The 20,663-nt window shown below is 43.1% G+C and overlaps 1 long non-coding RNA gene and 1 pseudogene across 2 annotated transcripts in view; one reads left to right on the forward strand and one right to left on the reverse strand.

The window, feature by feature from the left end:
* Positions 1–20,663, forward strand: part of LOC309814021 — an 86,497-nt gene that overhangs the window by 65,237 nt on the left and 597 nt on the right. The window lies entirely within an intron of this gene.
* Positions 17,049–17,688, reverse strand: LOC309813816 (NADH dehydrogenase [ubiquinone] 1 beta subcomplex subunit 9-like; annotated as a pseudogene). Its single transcript has 2 exons — positions 17,684–17,688; positions 17,049–17,486 (listed from the first exon to the last, which is right to left on the reverse strand). The product of its transcript is annotated as an NADH dehydrogenase [ubiquinone] 1 beta subcomplex subunit 9-like (transcript).

The raw sequence follows: 20,663 nt of genomic DNA on the forward strand, positions 1-20,663 counted from the left end.
CACATGCACACTTGTGTGCACATATGCAGTCAGGGGCCTGTAGGGTAGAGCTTAAGCCACTGAAGGTTTCAGTAAGAATAATGGTGCCTAAAAAATAGAATAGTTGACAGATTTGGGGGAGGGATTTCTTACTACTCACAGTTCCTGGAATTATGTGTAATTACGTCTTAGAAACCCAACAAATAATCAGTAAGTATAGAATTAAGGAATCACAGTGTGGTGAAGTTCAAGGAAGCTGATGTTACTCATAAGAGTAAATAAAGTAGAAAGTCCAGGGCCTAGGGTCACGGTGAAGAGCCCCGTGGATGATCTCTGGAGCTCCAGGCATTCAGAGAGGGCAGCTTGCAGAGACCTGATATGCATTCTCCCATTCCTCCTTCTAACAGAACCCCAGTTTTATTTCTCTTATCCATATTCCTCTGCTTTAAACAATTTTTTTTTCTCAATGTGCTGTCCAGGTAGGAGTGACAGCATGACACAGTTCTGGCCAAGGGGGTGTCAGCCTAAGTCACTAAATGGACTTGCAGAAGAGTTCTTTTCTGAAGCCAACTCTCTGGGCTTGGGTTCCCTTTTGCCCTTCACTATCCCACTTCTTCCTGCCAGAAACATAAACGTGGTAGTCTGAGTTCTAGCAGTCACGCTGAGAGCATTGATTCATTTACTCAACAAATACATGCTATTTTCCATGCTGGGGATTCAGGGTGAAGAAAACAGACAATGATCCCTATGCTCAAGGAGCTTCCAGATCATAAACAAATAGATACATAGTATGTCAGAATGTGGTAAGTGTCAAGGAGGAAAATAAATTAAGAAATGAGGTACTAGATGCAGGACAGAGTCAGACCTATAGATGATGGCTCGGGAGGCTAGAGGGAGCCAGGTTCCCATTAGGAGCCCTGTTCTCACCTTGAGAGGTTTTTTTTTTTCTGTACGCGGGCCTCTCACTGCTGTGGCCTCTCCCATTGCGGAGCACAGGCTCCAGATGCGCAGGTTCACGGGCCCAGCCGCTCCGCAGCATGTGGGATCTTCGCGGACCAGGGCACGAACCCGTGTCCCCTGCATCGGCAGGCAGACTCTCAACCACTGCGCCACCAGGGAAGCCCCTGATAGATTCTTTTTTTTTTTTTTTTTTTTTTTTTGCGGTATGCGGGCCTCTCACTGTTGTGGCCTCTCCCGCCGCGGAGCACAGGCTCCGGACGCGCAGGCCCAGCGGCCATGGCTCACGGGCCCAGCCGCTCCGCGGCACATGGGATCCTCCCAGACCGGGGCACGAACCCGTATCCCCTGCATCGGCAGGCGGACCCTCAACCACTGCGCCACCAGGGAGGCCCCCTGATAGATTCTTGATAAAGTAACTTCTCTCATCTTCTATGTACGTGCATGAAATACTATTGCAAAAATGCGATGACTTTCCACAGACCGTTTCTGAAGACTGAGGATCGGAACAGTTTCAGTAGTGGTCCTGAAGTTATTTAACCTTACAGCAGTGCATTAAATACCAATCTTCATATGAACAAAAGGTGGGAGGAGGGAGAAAGAAGGGGTGAGAGGGAGAGAAAGCGGGAGGGAGACCTGAGCCTTTGTCTCTAGCAAAAGTTGTAAACTCAGCCCCCACAGGGTCAGAGCAGGAAAATGTGAATGATGTCATAGCTCGCTGGGGGTGAGAAAAACAAGGCTCTTGCTGTTTCTTTGTTTTCCAACTTTAGAGTAAACATGTGCGTAGGGACTAAAATTTTTCTACTAGAGGAAAAACAGCTGCTCAAGCTAAATGATAAATGCCAGTTGACATTTTCCCTCAGTGTTAGGGAAGCCAGGGGATACCGACTGAGTAGACTCTAGTGACCTGAGAGGGGCAGCTACCATCCAGCTGCACTGTTACCAGCAATGACTGTGGGCCCCTTGATACCAGATAGTCTGAATTTTTAAAATCTAGAAATCTGGATTTTTATGTGCAATCTCCCATTTTAAAATGTTTGGAATGCATTCAATAGTTTTTATAAACATTCTGTTAGCAAATTACATGTTTCTGCAGATATTCAGGCAGCAGTCCATCAGTTTGCACCCTCTTGTATGCTGAATGGTTGGGATACGAAGCTGTTGCAAAGAAAAGTAGGGGGAAAGCAAGGAGCTGTCTGAAAGTAGGTAAGGAAGCGAGGGAGATGGAAAAGAAAAGACCAAAGATGGTAGAAACAAGAAACATGGATCATCAACAAAAACTGAGCTACCATGTGCTTCACACCTGCGAGCACCCCTCCACCCACCCCCCACTCCATGAAGCCATTTTCTACCCCACCCCCAAGCAGAGGAGGCCCTCCTGGGTGCCTGCACAACCTGCTCCAGCTTGAATCACTTTCTGGACAGGTCTTTAGTCCACTCTTCCTGAAGCCTGAAGGGTCATAACTTCCTTGAATTGCTGGAAAAACACTGTGCAGAAATCACAGAGTCCAGGAAAGAAAAACAGACAGCAAAATGAAAACAAATGCAGGGAGTTGAACAGACATTTATTTTGATCCATGTCCAGCTTTGGAAAACCTCGAAAAGAATAAAATGTCCAGGAAAAGACAAGCTGAAGGGAGGCTGGGGGAAGGAGCTAATAATATCAGATTTGAAACTCTATATGAAAAAAAAAATTGTGTTCATTTATCATACAAAAGGATAAATTCCATATAGAATTTTTTTTAAGTGAAACCATGTAAGTACGGGGAGTGGGGCGGAATGAGTGAATTTCTCTATTACTTGGGAGTGGAGAATACTTTCATAACTCTGACTAAAAATCCAGCTGCCACTGAGGGAAAAGATTGATACATTTGACCACATAAAAATTTAATAGCAAAGACTTTTACAAGAAAAAACATTATCATAGCAAAATAAAATGACAAACATATCACATACGAATGGCTAACATACTTAATATATAAAGAGCTTCTAAAAGTAGAGGGAAAAGAACCAACAATTTGAAGGGGAGCAAAATAGGCCACCCCAAAATGTGCCACTTTGGCATATGGACCATTGAGCTGAAGGCAATCAAGATCCAGCAGGCTCAGGAACAGTTTTTTACCTCTCCCATAACTGCCTAAATAATTTAGGTAGGGGGCCGGCCCAGAGAGAGAGCTATAACCAGAGATAGCTGTTTCATCTGAAAGGCTTACCTGCTTGGCAGGCAAACATCTAATTACCAAACATCTGCTCTTCTCATCCTCCTGTGAATTACACACCTCCCCTTCAAGCCCCAGGCCCCTATCTCATTCCTTGGCTCTGGATGGCATATAAACCTCAATTGCATGACTGCCTTTGAGTTCCTTATTTTTATGGGGCTCTTATATGTCCAAAAATTTTTTCCCATTTTTACTCTGTCTTATGTCAATTTAACTATTAGAGCAGCCAAAGAACCTAGAAGGGAAATTTTTTTCCACTCCCACAAACTCAACTTAAAAACTGCAAGAGACATGAATAAACAGTTCCAGAAAGAAATGTAAAGGATTCCATAATGTATAAAAAGAAGTTCAACCTTGCATCTAGTAAGAAAAATATAAATCAGGGCTTCCCTGGTGGTGCAGTGGTTGAGAATCCGCCTGCCAATTCCGGGGACGTGGGTTCGAGCCCTGGTCCAGGAAGATCCCACGTGCCGTGGAGCAACTAAGCCCATGTGCCACAACTACTGAGCCTGCACTCTAGAGCCCACGAGCCACAACTACTGAAGCCCGCGCGCCTAGAGCCCATGCTCTGCAACAAGAGAAGCCACCACAGTGAGAAGCCTGTGCACCGCAATGAAGAGTAGGCCCTGCTCACCACAGCTAGAGAAAAGCCTGCACACAGCAACAAAGACCCAACACAGCCAAAAATAAATAATAATAAAAAAAAGAAAAATACAAATCAAAACTGTACTAAGGTAGTAATTTTTTACCTCTCAGATTGGCAAAAGTCCAAAAGCTTGTCAACACACTTTGTTGGCAAAGCTGTGGGGAAACAGGCATTCAAGTACACTGTTGGTGGGAATGCAAAATGAGACAACCACTGTGGCAGGGAATTTGGTTGGCAATAACTAGCAAAGTTACATATGCACTTCCTTTTTGATCCAGCAATGCCACTTCTTGGAAGCTATCCCAAAAAATCACTGACAAAAATATGGAAAAGTGTTTGCATAAGGTTATTTATTACAGCCCTGTTTGTAATGGCAAAAGACTAGAAACAACCCAAATGTCCAACAATAAGAGGCTGGTTAAATTAAATATGAAGTACTATGGAGCATAAAAAAAAAAAAGAATGAAAAAATATCTCTATATACTGCCATGGAGTGATGACCAGCATACATTTTGAAGTAGAAAAAGCAAAGTGAAACTGTATGTAAATATCTCAACTTAAAAAATACGTTTAAAAATGAAAAATGGGAGGAACCACATAGTATGCTACTATATATCTAAGAACAAATAAATACATATATATTTTTTAACAATGGAAGGATAAGCCAAAAAAAGGTTTAAATAGCTACCCATGGGAAGAGGAGGAAATAGGGTGGAGGAGATAGGGATAAAAACTAGGTTTCTCTGATACACCTTGTTTTGTAGATCTGAATTTAGAACTATGTAAATATTTTACAGAAGTGCAAACAAAATTAACTTGGAAAAGCATTTCCTAAAAATCAAAAGCAAGATAAAACAAAAGAATCTATCTGCACAGTGATTTAGTGGTATAATCACAGAGAGAACTATTTGAAACAACTTTAAACCACAGTAATTTGACTGTATATCCATAGTGAGATATACGTAATCAATTAATGGTGACAATACTGAGAGATAAAGCAAATGTTGGTGTGTTTGGGGACTGAGATATTTGGTTGGGAGAAAGAACAGATGTAAGATATACGAAGTTACATAAAACACTGAGAGTCTCTATTTGGAATTGAAAGTACTAGTATAAACAAAGGATGATATCTTTAAATATACGTGTAAATATTCCTTTCTATTAGAAGGCTGTAGAAACAAGGACCAACCCAGTAGCAATGAACATCTCTAGCACCCTGACTATAGTCTCTAATTGGCATTCCGATCAATAGAAACCTTGAAGAAATGTTTGGTTCTCAGCCCGGGAAAGGAAATGTACAAGGTGTGCTTGGATATCTTGTCATATCAGAAATTCAGAGACTATCAAAATCTCTTAAGACTACATCAAAAGGAGGTGATGCTGCCAAAGATGGGACAATTTAAGCATTCATAAGAATAATAACTACAATGGACTACAGTGAACTAAAGTATATCAAATATGTTTAAACCCGTGACTTTATAATGATTTTTTTAATTGGTCACTTTTGGAGGGTTCTAGGTAGCAAACTCAATAATTTGAAGACTGGTAATAAAGAGAAATGAACATTTATCCTGCTTACCTGTAGGAACCATACCTGACCATGTGGTTGATGAGGGAATTTCTCTTACAGAAGTAATCCAGTAATAAATGAGCAGAATGATAGAATTTCAATATCACCATTTTGCAACCCCTAATGAAATCATGGATTAGTCAATAATGATTAAGGACTGATAACATCACCAAAAGAGAGACAAGCAGACATTATGCACATTCTGTTGGAAGCTCACAGCACTCTCTGAGAAGGAGTCCTGCAAATATAAACACTGAACCAGGAAATTATCAATGAAATTACCAATTTACAGGGAATTTGTTGGACAGAGGAGAGTGTTACATAGTACCTCAAGCATATAATCAACCAAAACCAGACTGTGGGAAACTCTACAGGAAACCATGCCCTACACATATGAGCACACACAGTTTCCTCAACAAATACATTTCAAGAGGAAAAAAAAAAGTGGAATGGGAAAGAGAACCTACACATTAGAAGAAACATAAGAAAAAAATATCGACCAATATAATGTATGGACTTTATTTTAATCCTGATTCAGAAAAAGTAAACTCATAAAAAGGATATGAGACATTTGAGGGAGTCTGAAAAAAAATCTGAGGCTCCTAGATTCCAGGCTATTTTCCCACTGGCATGAGCCTGGGCATTGCTGCTATTATAAGTAAAAACTACTTCAGAGCCCAGAACCACGGGGTTGGGACAACTCCTCCAATTGGCTCTTTATGTGTCAGAAGAAGAGTCTAATGAACAAGGCCACCTCTCCCATTCTCTCCCAGCCCCGAAGACTCCCCTGCTCCCAGGCCAACCCACCGCAGAAGGTAGAACATTCAACTACTCAGAATGAGGCTCCAGGCAGGCGATTTTCTTGAGGTGCTTCTCATTCAGGCTCTTGCCCATCTGGAGCACAGCTTTTGGCATCATTCAGGATGTGCCAAAGGAACGAGTTCTGCTTGTGTGCAGTGAGTTGATGTCCCTGATCCCGACTGGGCCTGCGATTTGGAAAGGAGGGTGGTTGTGATGCTCCATCAATTACCGCCACCAGCCACACCACGGATGGGAGTAACTGGAAACTATGCAATACGGGATTCCATTTCGAAAAAGGTAAACCCTGTCCCCAGGGCCTGAATGTTCTTAAGTCAAGACCTGGGAATTAGCCACTATCCCTATCTATCAGTACACCTACACTTGAGGTCCTTCAGCTCCGAGCTCTTTAACCCTAGATGTGATGTGGAGAGGACACGCATTATTTCAGGGGAGAGAAGAACTTTTAAGATAAACAAAAGGACCCCAAGAAGGGCAAGAAATGAACAAGTCAGGAAGTGTTGCTGACACATGAAGCCAACAATGCTACAACTGCTAAGTAGATAATAATAATTTAATATTTATTGAGTTCTTAATACCTGCCATGTGCTGGGCTAGGTCCTTTTCTCTTTTTAAAAAAATTTTATTGAGGTATAGTTGATTTATAATCTTGTGTTAATTTCTTCTGTACAGCAATGTGATTCAGTGATATATATACAACTGAATATATATATATATATATATATTCTTTTTCATATTCTTTTCCATTATGGTTTATCACAGGATATTGAATATAGTTCCTTGTGCTATACAGTAGGACTTTGTTGTTTTTCCATCCTATATATAATAGTTTGCTTCTGCTAATCCCAAACTCCCAATCCTTCCCTCTCCCTCCCCCCAACCCCTGGCAACCACAAGTCTGTTCTCTATATCTGTGAGTCTGTTTCTGTCTCGTAGATATGTTCATTTGTGTCATATTTTAGATTCCAAATATAAGTGATATTATATGGCATTTGTCTTTCTCTTTCTGACTTACTTTGCTTAGTATAATAATCTCTAGGTTCATCCATGTTGCTGCAAATGGCATTATTTCATTCTTTCTTACGGCTGAGTAATATTCCATTGTGTACATATACCACATCGTCTTTATCCATTCCTCTATTGATGGACATTTAGGTTGTTTCCATGTCTTGGCTATTGTAAATAGTGCCACTATGAACACTAGGGTGCATGTATCTTTGCAAATGATAGTTTTGTCTGGATATATGGCCAGCAGTGGGATTGCTGGATCATATGGCAACTCTGGGCTAGGTCCTTTTCATGCATCATCCCTTTTCATATGCTCAAAAACCTAATAGGTAATGCTCTCAACCTCCTGCTCTCAAGGGCAACCTCACTCCCTCTTCTCAGGAACACATACATCTCTTGCCTATTTCCTATTTCAACAACTGGCAGTTATATGGAATAGCTTCAGTTTCATATGTGTAGCAAAGATGCTGGAGGGGCAGTCTCAGTTCAACTTGGGGGGTCTGAGGTCACTGGAGGGCGAAAGACCTCCATGACACAATCAACAAAACTTCTTCCATGCAATGTTTAAACAGAGGCCTATCTAAAGAAATGTGTCATCTTTGCAAAAAATGTCCAAAAAATGCCAAGCTCTTCCAGTCAGGGCTTTTTCTTTGACGTGAGCGATGGAAAGCCATTGCTCCCTTCACAGCGAGTCATCTGGCCATCCACTATTTTGGATCCTTTTACAGGAAATCCAGCTGAACAAAGGCTGTTGGACCTCTTACAGTTTTGTCATAAGTAAATGAGACTGAAAGTTGGGTGCATTTACATGCAAGAAGTCACAATGTAATTGGTGATTACAGAGCCATTGCATTTTTTTTCATCATTTCCTAACAAGGGTCATGCCCTGAAGATTCAATAATGACATAATGATAATGAAAGAAAAGGGAGAGGAATTTACACAAGAGGCAAAGATGCACACTATGTTACATGGGTTCTGTCTGTCCTCAGTGAAGGAGCAACATTTGAATTGTGTTCCTATTAATTTGTCCCCCCAAAACCACCAAAACATAATTAACAATAGGGCTTAACTCTGTAGCTATAATACAACTAATCATATCTAGAATTATTTCAGTGAATCAATGAAGCAATAATGGAGCACTTGGCTTTATTACTTGTTTGTGTTTCCTCGATATGGATATTTGGCACAGTAAACATGTGGCATCTGCAAATTTGACATTCTGGCCGCTTCAGTTGTCGGTGAAGACCCCTGATGTGTGGGAACACAGTTTTGCTGAGGCATGGGCAAGAATGGTGCTGCCCAGCTGGGGGTGGGAGATGAGATCTGGCCACCCAGCCAAAGCAGCTTTGTGTTTCTCAGCAAGCGGTCGAGTAGGTAGAAACCTACCAGAAAAAAAACTGTTCTAAAAACTCGGTTTCTGGGAATTCCCTGGCAGTCCAGTGGTTAGGACTTGGCGCTCTCACTGCCAGGGACCCGGGTTCAGTCCCTGGTTGGGGAACTAAGATCCCACATGCTGCGAGGTGCGGCCCAAAACCAACCAAACAAAATAGAAAAACAAAAACAAAACAAAAAACTTTGTTTCTTTGCATAAATTGCCTCCCCCCACTCCGCAAGAAAGATCCAGTCATTAACACTGGTGATGGACATAATGAAAATGTGAAGAGTTGTGAAAAAGTAATGGTTTTTAGGAATTGTAATTTGTGGTAAATTAAAGGTGGGTGTTTTGATCTTGATGGCAGTTCAGCTTTCTTAATCCACAATAAATGCAGCTTTTTGAAAAGAGACTTGAGAAGCCATTTCAGGAAATGTTTTCAGGCAGCTCAAAAATTTCTCACAGAGTAAGATACAAAGTGAAAGTAAGAAGAGTGGTTAACTTGTGGTAAGAGAATATAGCAGGAAGCAGCAGCCTCTTCACGTAAATATGATTGAGAAAGTCCCAGAAAATCTGGATAAAGTACTATGGATCATCTAATTTGGAGATACACAAAGATCTCTGTAAAGGCCAAAAGGGTCTGCTCTCCTTTCTGGAAGCATGGCCAATGGATGAATACACATCAATCTTCCTTTCATTTCAATATCCCTCACCCAAAACTTGCTACAAATGTGCCTTGGAGGTTGAAAAATTCTGAACTCCCTGAAACAAGATTGTCTTGTGGGGAAGGAGGTTGGTGAAGCAGCCAGCATGCCTAGCATAGCAGCCCCTCCCCAGTAGGAAAGGCTTTTGATTTATCTTCCAAGGGCTCATCCTCTTTCTACACAGATATTGTCTAGCACTGCATACCCATCCTCCCTTCCCTTCCTACTTGATTTATTATTTTACTCTCGTTTAATGATATCCAAATTTATCATGTTTATGTCTCGTAACTATCAAAGTCCTTTTGGATATGAGCTTGGTATATATAAATAATAAAGTGACTACCAAGTATTATAGTTATTAATTATATTAATAGTTGTCATTATACCATACTATATATAAAATATATACTATACTATAAAATATATAATATACTATATATGATCTATAGTATAATATCTATAATAGTTATACTATAGTAACAGTTATATAGTATTAATGTTATAATATACTATAACATTCCAATTCATATACATTGTCTTTTATCCTCACAATGCTGGAAGATAGAACTTACATAAAACAAGGCACCAGGGTGGCAGGCGACTAGCTCATGTTGTCATAGCTAGTAAGTGGTAGATTCAGGGTTCAAACTCAAGTGGCAAGGAATCTATGTCAGGGCTTGTTCTATTACTAAGTTGCCTCTAATGGTGCACATCTCATTAGTATCCCTCTCTGACTTATCATTAATCAGACAGAGCATCAGCAGTTTTATAAAAGCTGTTTACTAAGCTGAGCTAAAGCAGGGTTAACTGCACATAGACACACACACACACACACACACACACACACACACTCCCTTTATTCAGTTAGATTCCTTCATCCTCGCAACCAAAGCTATCCATGCCTATTCCATGCCAGACACGGGCACTAGTACACAAGCCAGGCATGGTCCCTGCCCTCATGGAGCTTCCATTTTCAGTCCTACTAATTCCTCAGGTATATCTTAAATGATATCCTCTTCAGTAGGCATCCCTTGTCACCCCAGACTTAATTAGGTACCTCATTATACTTTTCCTGGACTTTTCCTTCATAACACCTGTCTCCCTTTAATTACTTCTTCACTGTCTTTCATCCCTCTGTCCGGTGACCTCCATGGGGGCGAGATGGCTGTCCTGTTCCTGCTCTATCCAGTAGCACCGGGCACCTCAGAGAAACTTAGTGAATATTTGTTGAATGAACAGATGTGAACAAGCAGTGGGAGCTGGCTCTCTCAGAGGTTAGGGAAGGTGGTGCACCAGCCAATAGTTAGCGGACTATCAGTTTCCATGGGTGCCAACATCTCCTTAACAGAAACTAGTAGTCTCCCTCCCAATGCACACCCTTTCCAGTGTCCATCTTGCCAGTGAGCTCTGCCCAGGCCCTCCTTGCCTGGGAGCTGTACCAGCAGGTGGAAGCCTGTCCTGCAGAAAGGACTAATTCATCCTAACTGTCACATCAGTCTCACAGCTCTTGCTCTGTGCACACCCATCCAATCTGGGTGTCCCTTTGATCACAATCTCTAGTCCTGGGTTGAACCTCAAGAGAGTCAACAATACCTGGAAGGAATGACTACACCCTCACTCCACCCCTGGCTATGTGGCGATTACCTGGAGAGCGTGCTTTCTGTGCCCTGTAGGATCAGGTCACACACCTGGCAGTAATGTGGTCTCTAAAAGAGATAGACATTCTGGCATCAGGCAGGCATAGGTGAGGGGGGGCCTCAGGGTGGGACTTTGAACGCAGAAAGGAAGACTTGAGCAGGCAGGGGTGGGAACTTCCATGTTTCTCTCAAGACTTGGGGAATGTCTTTGAGAGGAAGGCAGCAAGTCAGGAGCCAGGAAGGAGCAATCCCTGCCATCGGCTGTGGGCTGAAGATAAATCAGCTGCATCTGTCTTGTCAACCAGATTATCGGGTTACCTTCTGCTCAGTTCTTTGCTTTCCCTTCTCTTACTTAACTCTAAGCCTTTAGGGAAGTCCTATTTAATTGTTTCAGGTCTCTGCAGTGCTGATGACTTCAGCTGTGGTTGTTCATAAGCATACAAAGGGACAGGGACAGGGGGACCTCTGGGATGTGGCAGGGCTGGGAAGTCCCTTCCTCTCCCCATGGAGATGCTCCCTTCCACTGCCTCCCCTCAGAGGATGTACCTCATCTTATTACGGGAGGTGGCTGTTTCTTTGCAGCATCTGAACCAGCTGAGGAAGTCCCCTGACTCCAGCCCTCACATGGAGAGAGTCCTCAAATAGAAGCCGAAAGCACTCAGAGCGGCACTGGAGATACAGTTCCCTGGTGCTTAGTGACATTCTGCTCATCACAGATCTCTGTAACCCTGGGTAATCTGGGGGGCCTGCCAGAGGAAGGTCACTGCTGGGCAGGCACAATGATCCCACTGTAGTCTCATGGTCAGGAATATAGTCCATCAATTGCATCCTACCCAAGGCCTCATCTCAAGGCTCAAAGTCATCTTTCCTTCCACAGAAGAGATCTCCCCTCCTCTGTGTTGTGTAGAGCCCCCCACTCTCAATCCAGGGCACTTTTCTAGTTTCTGGATGAAATGGATCTCCTCTTCCACTGCTCTGAAAGAAAACGACTCTTAATGACAAGCTACAACCCTTCCCCCCAAATCCATGTGACTATAACCAGTGGTACTTTGTGGTGATTATTTTGTAATGTATATATTTGAATCCCTATGTTGGTTCACCTGAAATTAATTTAATGTTGTAAGTCAATTATACTTCACTTTTTTAAAGTATAATGAATAAAAAATAAATAAATAAAAGTAAAGTCACAGTTTCAGTTAAAAAAAAAAAAGTGGTACTTTGCCCACATGTGAATAACCAATATTCTACAGCCTCATTTCTCTCTCCCATGTGCCCACACTTCCTCATTTTCCAACCCATCGTCAATCCTTCCTCAGTCTGCCGCTGAAATCTGTGACCACTGAGGGCAGACCCTGTTGTCCTCAGCCCTCAGTCTGGGCCTCAAAGTTAACACTCTGTTAGGGAGAGGAGAGTTCGGTTACAGAGGTGTGCTGGTAAATCCGTATGGCGGGCTTGGGGTGGGGGGGAAATCCCTGATTTGTAGGGGTTACCAGTTTCCACAGTGTAATGCTCCCTCCTACCATGACTGATTTCCAACTACCAACAGCTTCACAACCAGCTTGGAAATTTCCTAAATATTTAACAATTACTCTCACTAGCCAGTCTGAGCTGGCTCCAGCATACCACCAATTCAGGAGGATTCCCAGAGCGTCTCTGGGCCCCTAAGATGTCTTGACAAAGTGGAGTGAAGGGAGAGAGGGGCCCTCACGCGCCATTTCTACCCACTGGCTCCCTTGGCTCAGAGCCCTGGAAAGAGTATGACTTTAGGGAGTCAGGAGACCTCTGGGTTCGAATCCTTGTGTGACTTTGGGCAAGTTTCAGCTTCCAACTCTGCAAATTAGGATTGATAAAACCTACCTGTAGGATTGCTTTGAGTGTGAAATGAAATGCCTAAATAAAATGCTTAATATATAGCAAGTCTCAATAAATGTTCTTTCTTTTGCCCCCCCATCTTTGTCTTAATTTTTCCTGTACTAGTTCAAATAATTATTTTTCAAAGGGTCCAACAGGGGGAGCTCAAACTCAACACTGTCAGGGTCGGGGCTGGTAATTCAACCCAACTCTCATCCCAGTTTAGAGCTAAACTTCGGAAACTTTGAAGGGCACAGCTCTTTCTCTCTCTTTAGGGCTCTCCCTTGTCCCCATCCCAAAAGATGTGAGTCCATCTAAATGTTCCATAACTGGTGCTTATGCCGCCTGGCTTCATTCTCCTCTAAGACGGCAAGCTACCCCCAGAATCGGAAACCACATTCCACAAAGGGGGCGCCATGTCAGGACCAGAACAAGGACACTGGGCTTCCCTAAGGCTGTGCTTCACACAGTCCAGAGCACTCAAAGCTTCCCGTGCACCCAACATGCCTCCCACATCAAAGCAGTTCCCATAATATACAGTTAACCAATCACTCATGAGGATTTATGTTAGCATTGTGCAGCAGGAGGCTGTAGTTAGACATCTAGAAAAACGACTGTAGAAGGAAGTGGAGTCTTTGGCTCTGTGGCTGGGGGAAGGGAGGCAGAGGCAGAAGGGACATGAGGCTTGCTAGATTTGAGAAGTTCGGCTGCTCACACACAGTGGAATTATTGGAATGCTACAGGGAGAGGCGGCAAAGGAAACTTTGAGAAAATCTGGTTTCTTGTGAAAGAGCTTTTGGTAACCTGAGAAAGTTTCAGAAACTTAGACACACGAAATCGCTTCATTTGAAATGAATGAAAAGCCTTGGGTTTGAACAATGTGTGGCCACTTTCCAGCTGACTGACCTATACAAGTTATTTAACCTCTCTTGAGATTCAATCACTCATATATTTATTCACTCAGCCTATTATTTATTGAGCATCTTGTATGTATCAGGTATGGGGTTAAGTGAATCCTGAGGAGACAGTGGTGGCCAAAACCAGGCACTCTCCTTTTTCTCACGTAACTTGCAATTTATTCATCTGTAAAAAGGCATACTGGGAATTCCCTGGCTGTCCAGTGGTTAGGACTCTGTGCTCTCACTGCCAAGGGCCCAGATTCAATCCCTGGTCAGGGAATTAAGATCCCACAAGCCACGCAGCTTGGCCAAAAAACAAAAACAAACAAACAAAAAAAAAACAAAAGGCATACTAACGCTGGGACAACTGGATATCCACATGCAAAAGAATGAAGTTGGATCCCTATCTCACACCATATAAGAAAATTAACTCAGAATGGATGAAAGATCTACATGTGAAACCAAATCTATTCAGTTCCTGGAAGAAAACAGGCTCAAATCTTTGTGACTGTGGATTAGGTAATGGTTTCTTGGCTATGAAACCAAATGCACAAGTAACAAAAGAAAAAATAGATAAATTGGACTTCATCAAAATTTAAAATTTAAAATTTTGTGCTTCTAAGGACACCATCAAGAAAGTGAAAAGAGGGACCTCCCTGGTGGTCCAGTGGTTGAGACTCCATGGTCCCATTGCAGGGGGCCCAGGTTCAATCCCTGGTCAGGGACCTAGATCCTGCATGCCGCAACTAAAGATCCCACATGCCACAGCTAAAGATCCCGCATGCTGCAATGAAGCTCCCACACACGGCAGCAAAGATCCCACGTGCTGTAACACAGCCAAATAAATAAATAAATAAACAAGTAAATATTTTAAAAAAGAAAGAAAGAAAGTGAAAAGATGCCAAGATATGGGAGAAACCTAAGTGTCCATCAACAGATGAATGGATAAAGAAGATATGGTATATATATGCAATGGAATATTACTCAGCCATAAAAAGAGTGAAGTTTTGCCATTTACAGCAACATGGATGGACTTGGAGGGCATTATGCTAAGTGAAATAAGTCAGACAGAGAAGACAAATACTGTATGATATCACATGTGAAATCTAAAAAATACAACAAACTAGTGACTATAACGAAAAAAGAAGCAGACTCACAGATATAGAGCACAAACTAGTGGTTACCCATTGGGAGAGGAAGTGGGGAGAGGCAATATAGGGGTAGGGTATTAAGAGGTACATACTATTATGTATAAACTAAGCTACAAAGATATATTGTACAGCACAGGGCATATAGCCAATATTTTATAATAACTATAAATGGAGTATAACCTTTAAAAAAAAGTGAAAAGATGACCCACAGAATGGGATGAAATACTGGTAAGTCATTAACCTGTTAAGGGGCTTGTATCTAGTAGAATATACAAAGAATTCTTACAACTCAGTAATAAAAAGACAAACCAATTTAAAAATAGGTAAAGGATCTGTATAAACATTTCTCCAAAGATATACAAATGGCCAATAAGCACATAAAAAGATTCTCAACATCATTAGCCATCAGACAAATGCATATATATACCACAATGAAATACCACTTCATACCCACTAAAATGGTTAGAATCAAAAAACAGATCGGAGAAATTGGAACCCTCATACACTGCTGGTGGGAATGTCAATGGTATATTCACTTTAAAAAACAGCCTTGGGGCCTCCCTGGTGGCGCAAGTGGTTGAGAGTCCGCCTGCCGATGCAGGGGATACGGGTTCGTGCCCCGGTCTGGGAGGATCCCATATGCCGCGGAGCGGCTGGGCCCGTGAGCCATGGCCGCTGGGCCTGCGCGTCCGGAGCCTGTGCTCCGCAACGGGGGAGGCCACAACAGTGAGAGGCCCGCATACCGCAAAAAGAAAAAAAAAAATAATAAAAAAATAAAAAAATAAAAAACAGCCTTGGGGGCTTCCCTGGTGGCACAGTGGGGTTGGGAGTCCGCCTGCTGATGCAGGGGACACGGGTTCGTGCCCCGGTCCGGGAAGATCCCACATGCTGTGGAGCAGCTGGGCCCGTGAGCCATGGTCGTGAGCCTGCGCGTCCGGAGCCTGTGCTCCTCAACGGGAGAGGCCACAACAGTGAGAGGCCCGCGTACTGCAAAAACAAAACAAAAACAACAACAAAAAAACAAAAAAACAAAAAAACAGCCTTGGCAGTTCCTCAGAAGTTTAAACAGAGTTTCCATATGATGAGAAATTCCAGTCCTAGATACATATCCAAGAGAAATGAAAACATATATCCACACACATCCTTGTTCATAAATATTCCTACCAGTGTTATTCGTAATAACTAAAACAGAAACAACGCAAATGTCCATCAACTGATGAATGAATAAATTGTTCTACATATATCCACACAATGGAATAGCATTAGGCAATAAAGTAAAACAGACTACTGATACTTGCTACAATGTGGATGAACCTCGAAAACATTATGGTAAGTGAAAGAAGCCAGATACAAAAGGCCACATATTGTATGATTTCACTTACATGAAGTGTCCAGATTAGACCAATCTATAGAGATAAAAAGTTGATTAGTGGTTGTCTAGGACTGAAGAGGGGAGGAATTGAGGGGAAATTGGGAGTGACTATTAGTGGCTTTGGGATTTCTTTTGGCGGTGATGAAAATGTTCTAAAATCTATTGTAGTGCTGGTTACACAACTCCATGAACATGCTAAAAAACATTCAGTTGTTTACTTTAAAATGGTGAATTGTATGATATATGAATTATATCTCAATACAGCTATTATTAAAAATAAAGGCATAACTTGAACAGATATGTATACATACACATTCATAGCAACATTATTCACAATAGCCAAAAGGTTAAAGCAACCCAAGCGTCCACTGATGGATGAATGGATAAACAAAGTGTGGTATATACATACAATGGAATATTATTCAGCCTTAAAAAGGAAGAAAATTCTGACACCTGCTACAACATGAATGAACCTCAAAGACATTATGCTTAGTGAAATAAAAGCCAGTCACAAGATGATAAATACTAAATGATTCTACTTATATGAGGTACCTAGAGTAGTTAAATTCATAGAAACGAAGCAGAATGGTGGTTGCCGGGGGTGGTGGGAGGGGTGAATGGGAAGATACTGCTTACTGTATACAGAGTTTCAGTTGGGGAAGATGTAAAAGCTCTGGAGATGGATGGTGGTGGTGGCTGTACAGCAGTGTGAATGTACTTGATGCCACTGAACTGGATACTTAAAATGGTAAAATGGTAAAATTTCCCCTTATCTAGTTACTTTCATGAGACCAGATGTATGTATGTTCTGTAACTTATTTCCTTGCAAGTGCGAATGGTAAGGGATCTTCCTCTCTCTTTCTCTACATGGGCTGCTCCCAGGGTCTGGTCACAATATGCCACCACAGTGGGGGCAAGTCACCCTCCTTTCAGGCAGGGAGCAAAGCTTCAGTCTAAAGACCACCAAGCGGGTGTCCCCCTGTAGCCACTTAACCTCTCACCCCCAGCTTTCCCTCTGCAGTTTCTTCCAACTGTTCTCTCTCGGCAAAGAAATTAGGATACATTGCCTTCTCAAAAGGATGCCAGTCATCTAAGCACCATGCAGGAACCTTGTAACACTCATATCTCTCCTAAGAGGTGTCCCCACTAGAGTCAGGGAAGATCAACAGCCGTGGACACTGATTGTGGCAGAATTCTTCCTCTACCTCCTTCAGCAGCTGGGCGACCTTTACCAAATCCTTTCATTCTTATGTTCTTCAAATGGGGCTTTTATCAAACAAGTACAGGACCAATGTTTGTCCCTGTGATGCACCCTAACTCAAGGTAGCACAGCACCTGCTTATAAAGCTGCAACACCTCCTGCTGGTGGGTCAGGTGGGCCAGAGCTCCATGGTGGCCCACTCACCTCTGGGGGCCACCAGGGCTCCCTAAAATGGTAAATCCTATGTTATGTATATTTTACCACAATTTAAAAAAATAAAAGCATAATAGCTCTTACCTCATAGGGTCATTGTGAAGGTTAAATGAGATGAATTTTGGCTAATGGAATAGCTAAAGTAAACAACATCATTTATGAACCAGGCCTGGAGAGTGGGGTTCGGGATGGGTGAGGGACACAAACTTTCTACTTTAATTTATTTATCTATTGTTTAGATCTTTAAACTGGTATATATATATTTTTAACTGGTATATTTTTATAATTCAAAAAGTAAAGCAGTAAAGAGCTACTTATTCCTGTGTTACTGATTTATTGAAACTTAGTGTCCACACAAAAGTGCATGAGGATTGAGAACCACATTCTCTTCTTGGCTTATGTTTGACCTTCTGTGTTTGTGTTTTTATGTGTAACTTTTTCCAGACCTCCTCAGCTTTGCTTACCTTTCTCCCCCACTGCCGTTCAATTTACTTAAGTCTATTAGTCACAAAATTTTAAACCTCCCAGTCGTAGCCCTGGATCCTCCCCATCTTGCTCCAAGAAAGACCCCAGACCCCACACAGAGGGGCTCCTGCTCATTCCTAGCCAGTGTCCTCTGAACTCCTCTTCTCCATTTTTACCTCCTTCCCTATAGCAAAACCCTCCCTGAGATCTAATTTAAAGTCTCTCACCTTGCAAACTGAAAGGTCTGCCTTTCAAGGAGGCCAGAGATGGCTGGGAGCCTGGCCGGAAGTCAGTTTCCTGGGTGGGAGAACACTGGCGGAAATCCAGACGGCTGACGTCACCTGGTCCAGATGGCGGAAGCCATTGCCCAATCAGAGGGAATTGATGCCAGCAACACACTTCTCTATGACTCTCGTACTCAGTTCAGAAAAGCATTTTCCTCGACAGGAGGCAGTTGGGTAGGAGTGGAAAATGCCCTGGCCTTTGAACCACATGGCATGTTGACCGGGAGGCTGACCGGGAGGCTGGCCGTGGCATCAACTGAGAAATGAACGTGACACCCGACACTAGACTCGGGGTCAGAAGACACAAGTCTGGGTCTCTGCCACCTAAATCCTAACCTTTAACAAATCACTTTGCTTGGTTTTCTTAGCTATGAGTAATAATACCTACTCAGAGAAGCTACTGTTGCATGCTGGAATGAGGTCATTCATGTGAAAGATTTCATAAACTTGAAGCAGAATGCCAATACAATATTCTGCCTCTGTGAGAGCCCTCCAGAGGGCAGTGGACCCGGAGGAGGCAAGATGGAGGGTGATTACAGGCTGATCCTGGAGCCAGGCAGCCGGCACTGGAATGTGCAGCTGGGACACATAACCTCTCTGTGCCCAGTCACCTCATGGTCACAGTGGGGGATGATAAGAATACCATCCTCACCACAGGGTTCTTGGGAGGGTGAAGTAGTTACTCCACTTGGAGCACATAGAACACTGCCTGGCTCGTGGCAGCACTCACTAAGACTTGGCCAGGATGATTATTCCCAAGGCCACCTTGTATACCTGCAGGCCCTAGGCTGGGCATTCAGCCCAATCCCAAGAGATCTCATGAAAAGAGATTCTGGGAATTCCCTGGCGGTCCAGTGGTTAGGACTCCATGTTTTCACTGCCAAGGGCCCAGTTCGGGGAACTAAGATCCTGCAAGCCACGCAGCACAAACCCCCCCCCAAAAAAAAGACAGATTCTGCCCCCACCCACAGTCCACACAGCAGGCAGAGCTATTTAGCTAAAATCTGACCATGTCACTTCTCTGCTTAACCACCCAAATCTGCCCCAGTCCCATTCCCACCCCCAGGTAAAGACATCAAACCCCTGTGATAGGCCCTTGCATCCCTCTCCACCCTCTCCTGATGCCCACTGCCTCTCATCAAGGCTCCAGCAACACCAAACTGCCTGTCGTTTCTCACCTCCACCAGCTGGCTCCTGCTGCTCCTCTGCCCAGCATGCTCACCAACCCTGCCTTTGCTAACTCCTAATTACCCTTCAGGACCCTTAGACTCATGTCTCCCAGAAAGCGCTTTCTGACTCCCGCTGAGCAGAACCTGGTTTCCCCTTTCCTATATCCCTTGTGGGCACCTCCATCATCGCACAGGCCAAATTGTATCCTAACTGTTCAGGTGACTGCTTCACACCAGACTGGGGGATCCTTGAAGGGAAAGGCCAGCACTGGGTCTTGCGCATCTCGGTAAACTCAGCACGAGCTCAGTGCCAGGCACACAGTAGGTGATCAGTAATGACTGAGTGGAAAGACTGATGAGTGGATGACCAGGAACTAATAGAGCCCTAGCTTGTTTTGGCCACGCCGCACGGTTTGTGGGATCTTAGTTCCCTGACGAGGGATTAAACCCGGGCCCTTGGCAGTGAGAGCGTGGAGTCCTAACCACTGGACCTCCAGGGAATTCCCTGTTCAGCTACTTTAACAGATGATGTTATTTGCCTGGGATTGGGATGAGCATCTCAAAACAGATACAGTTTCCATTTGCCTCAGCCATTGTTTTCCTCAGAATCACCTCTGTCTGTGTCTCAGGCATCCTCTGTACCTCTCTCTTTTCCCTGCTCTTATGCTTTTTTCTCTCCTTCCTTAACACTTTGTTTCTCTTCCTTGCTCTGTGTCATATTTCTATACCCTTTGTTGCTTTGTATCCTTTTCCTTTCATCCTTCTTTTGTGCTTGAGCAGTGGTGGTCTGTTCTCTTGCCTCTTATCAAGGGTTTTAGGTTGTTAGAGTACCCCTGGGTTCAGAAAAAAAGAAGGAGATTTTGAAAGGCAGGAAATCAATCCTTATTACGTGTCCAGAAGTTCCATACATTTTATTTCATATAATCTTATTAATAAACTTATAGTATGGTATATCATCCAAGCAAGCTAGGTTATGCTTCTGTAACAAACAACCTCAAAAATCTCAGGGGCTTTATGCAGCAAAGATTTATTTATTACTCCTGCCAGTTATCAGTGGGTGGGTTGACTGAGGCTCTGCTCTGAGCCATCATTGTCCTAACCTCAGGACCTAGGTTGACAGAGCAGTCATTACCTAGAACATCACCA

This window comes from Mesoplodon mirus, assembly GCF_964341445.2.
Source record: "Mesoplodon mirus genome assembly, chromosome: 12".
NCBI classification, from domain to species: domain Eukaryota; kingdom Metazoa; phylum Chordata; class Mammalia; order Artiodactyla; family Ziphiidae; genus Mesoplodon; species Mesoplodon mirus.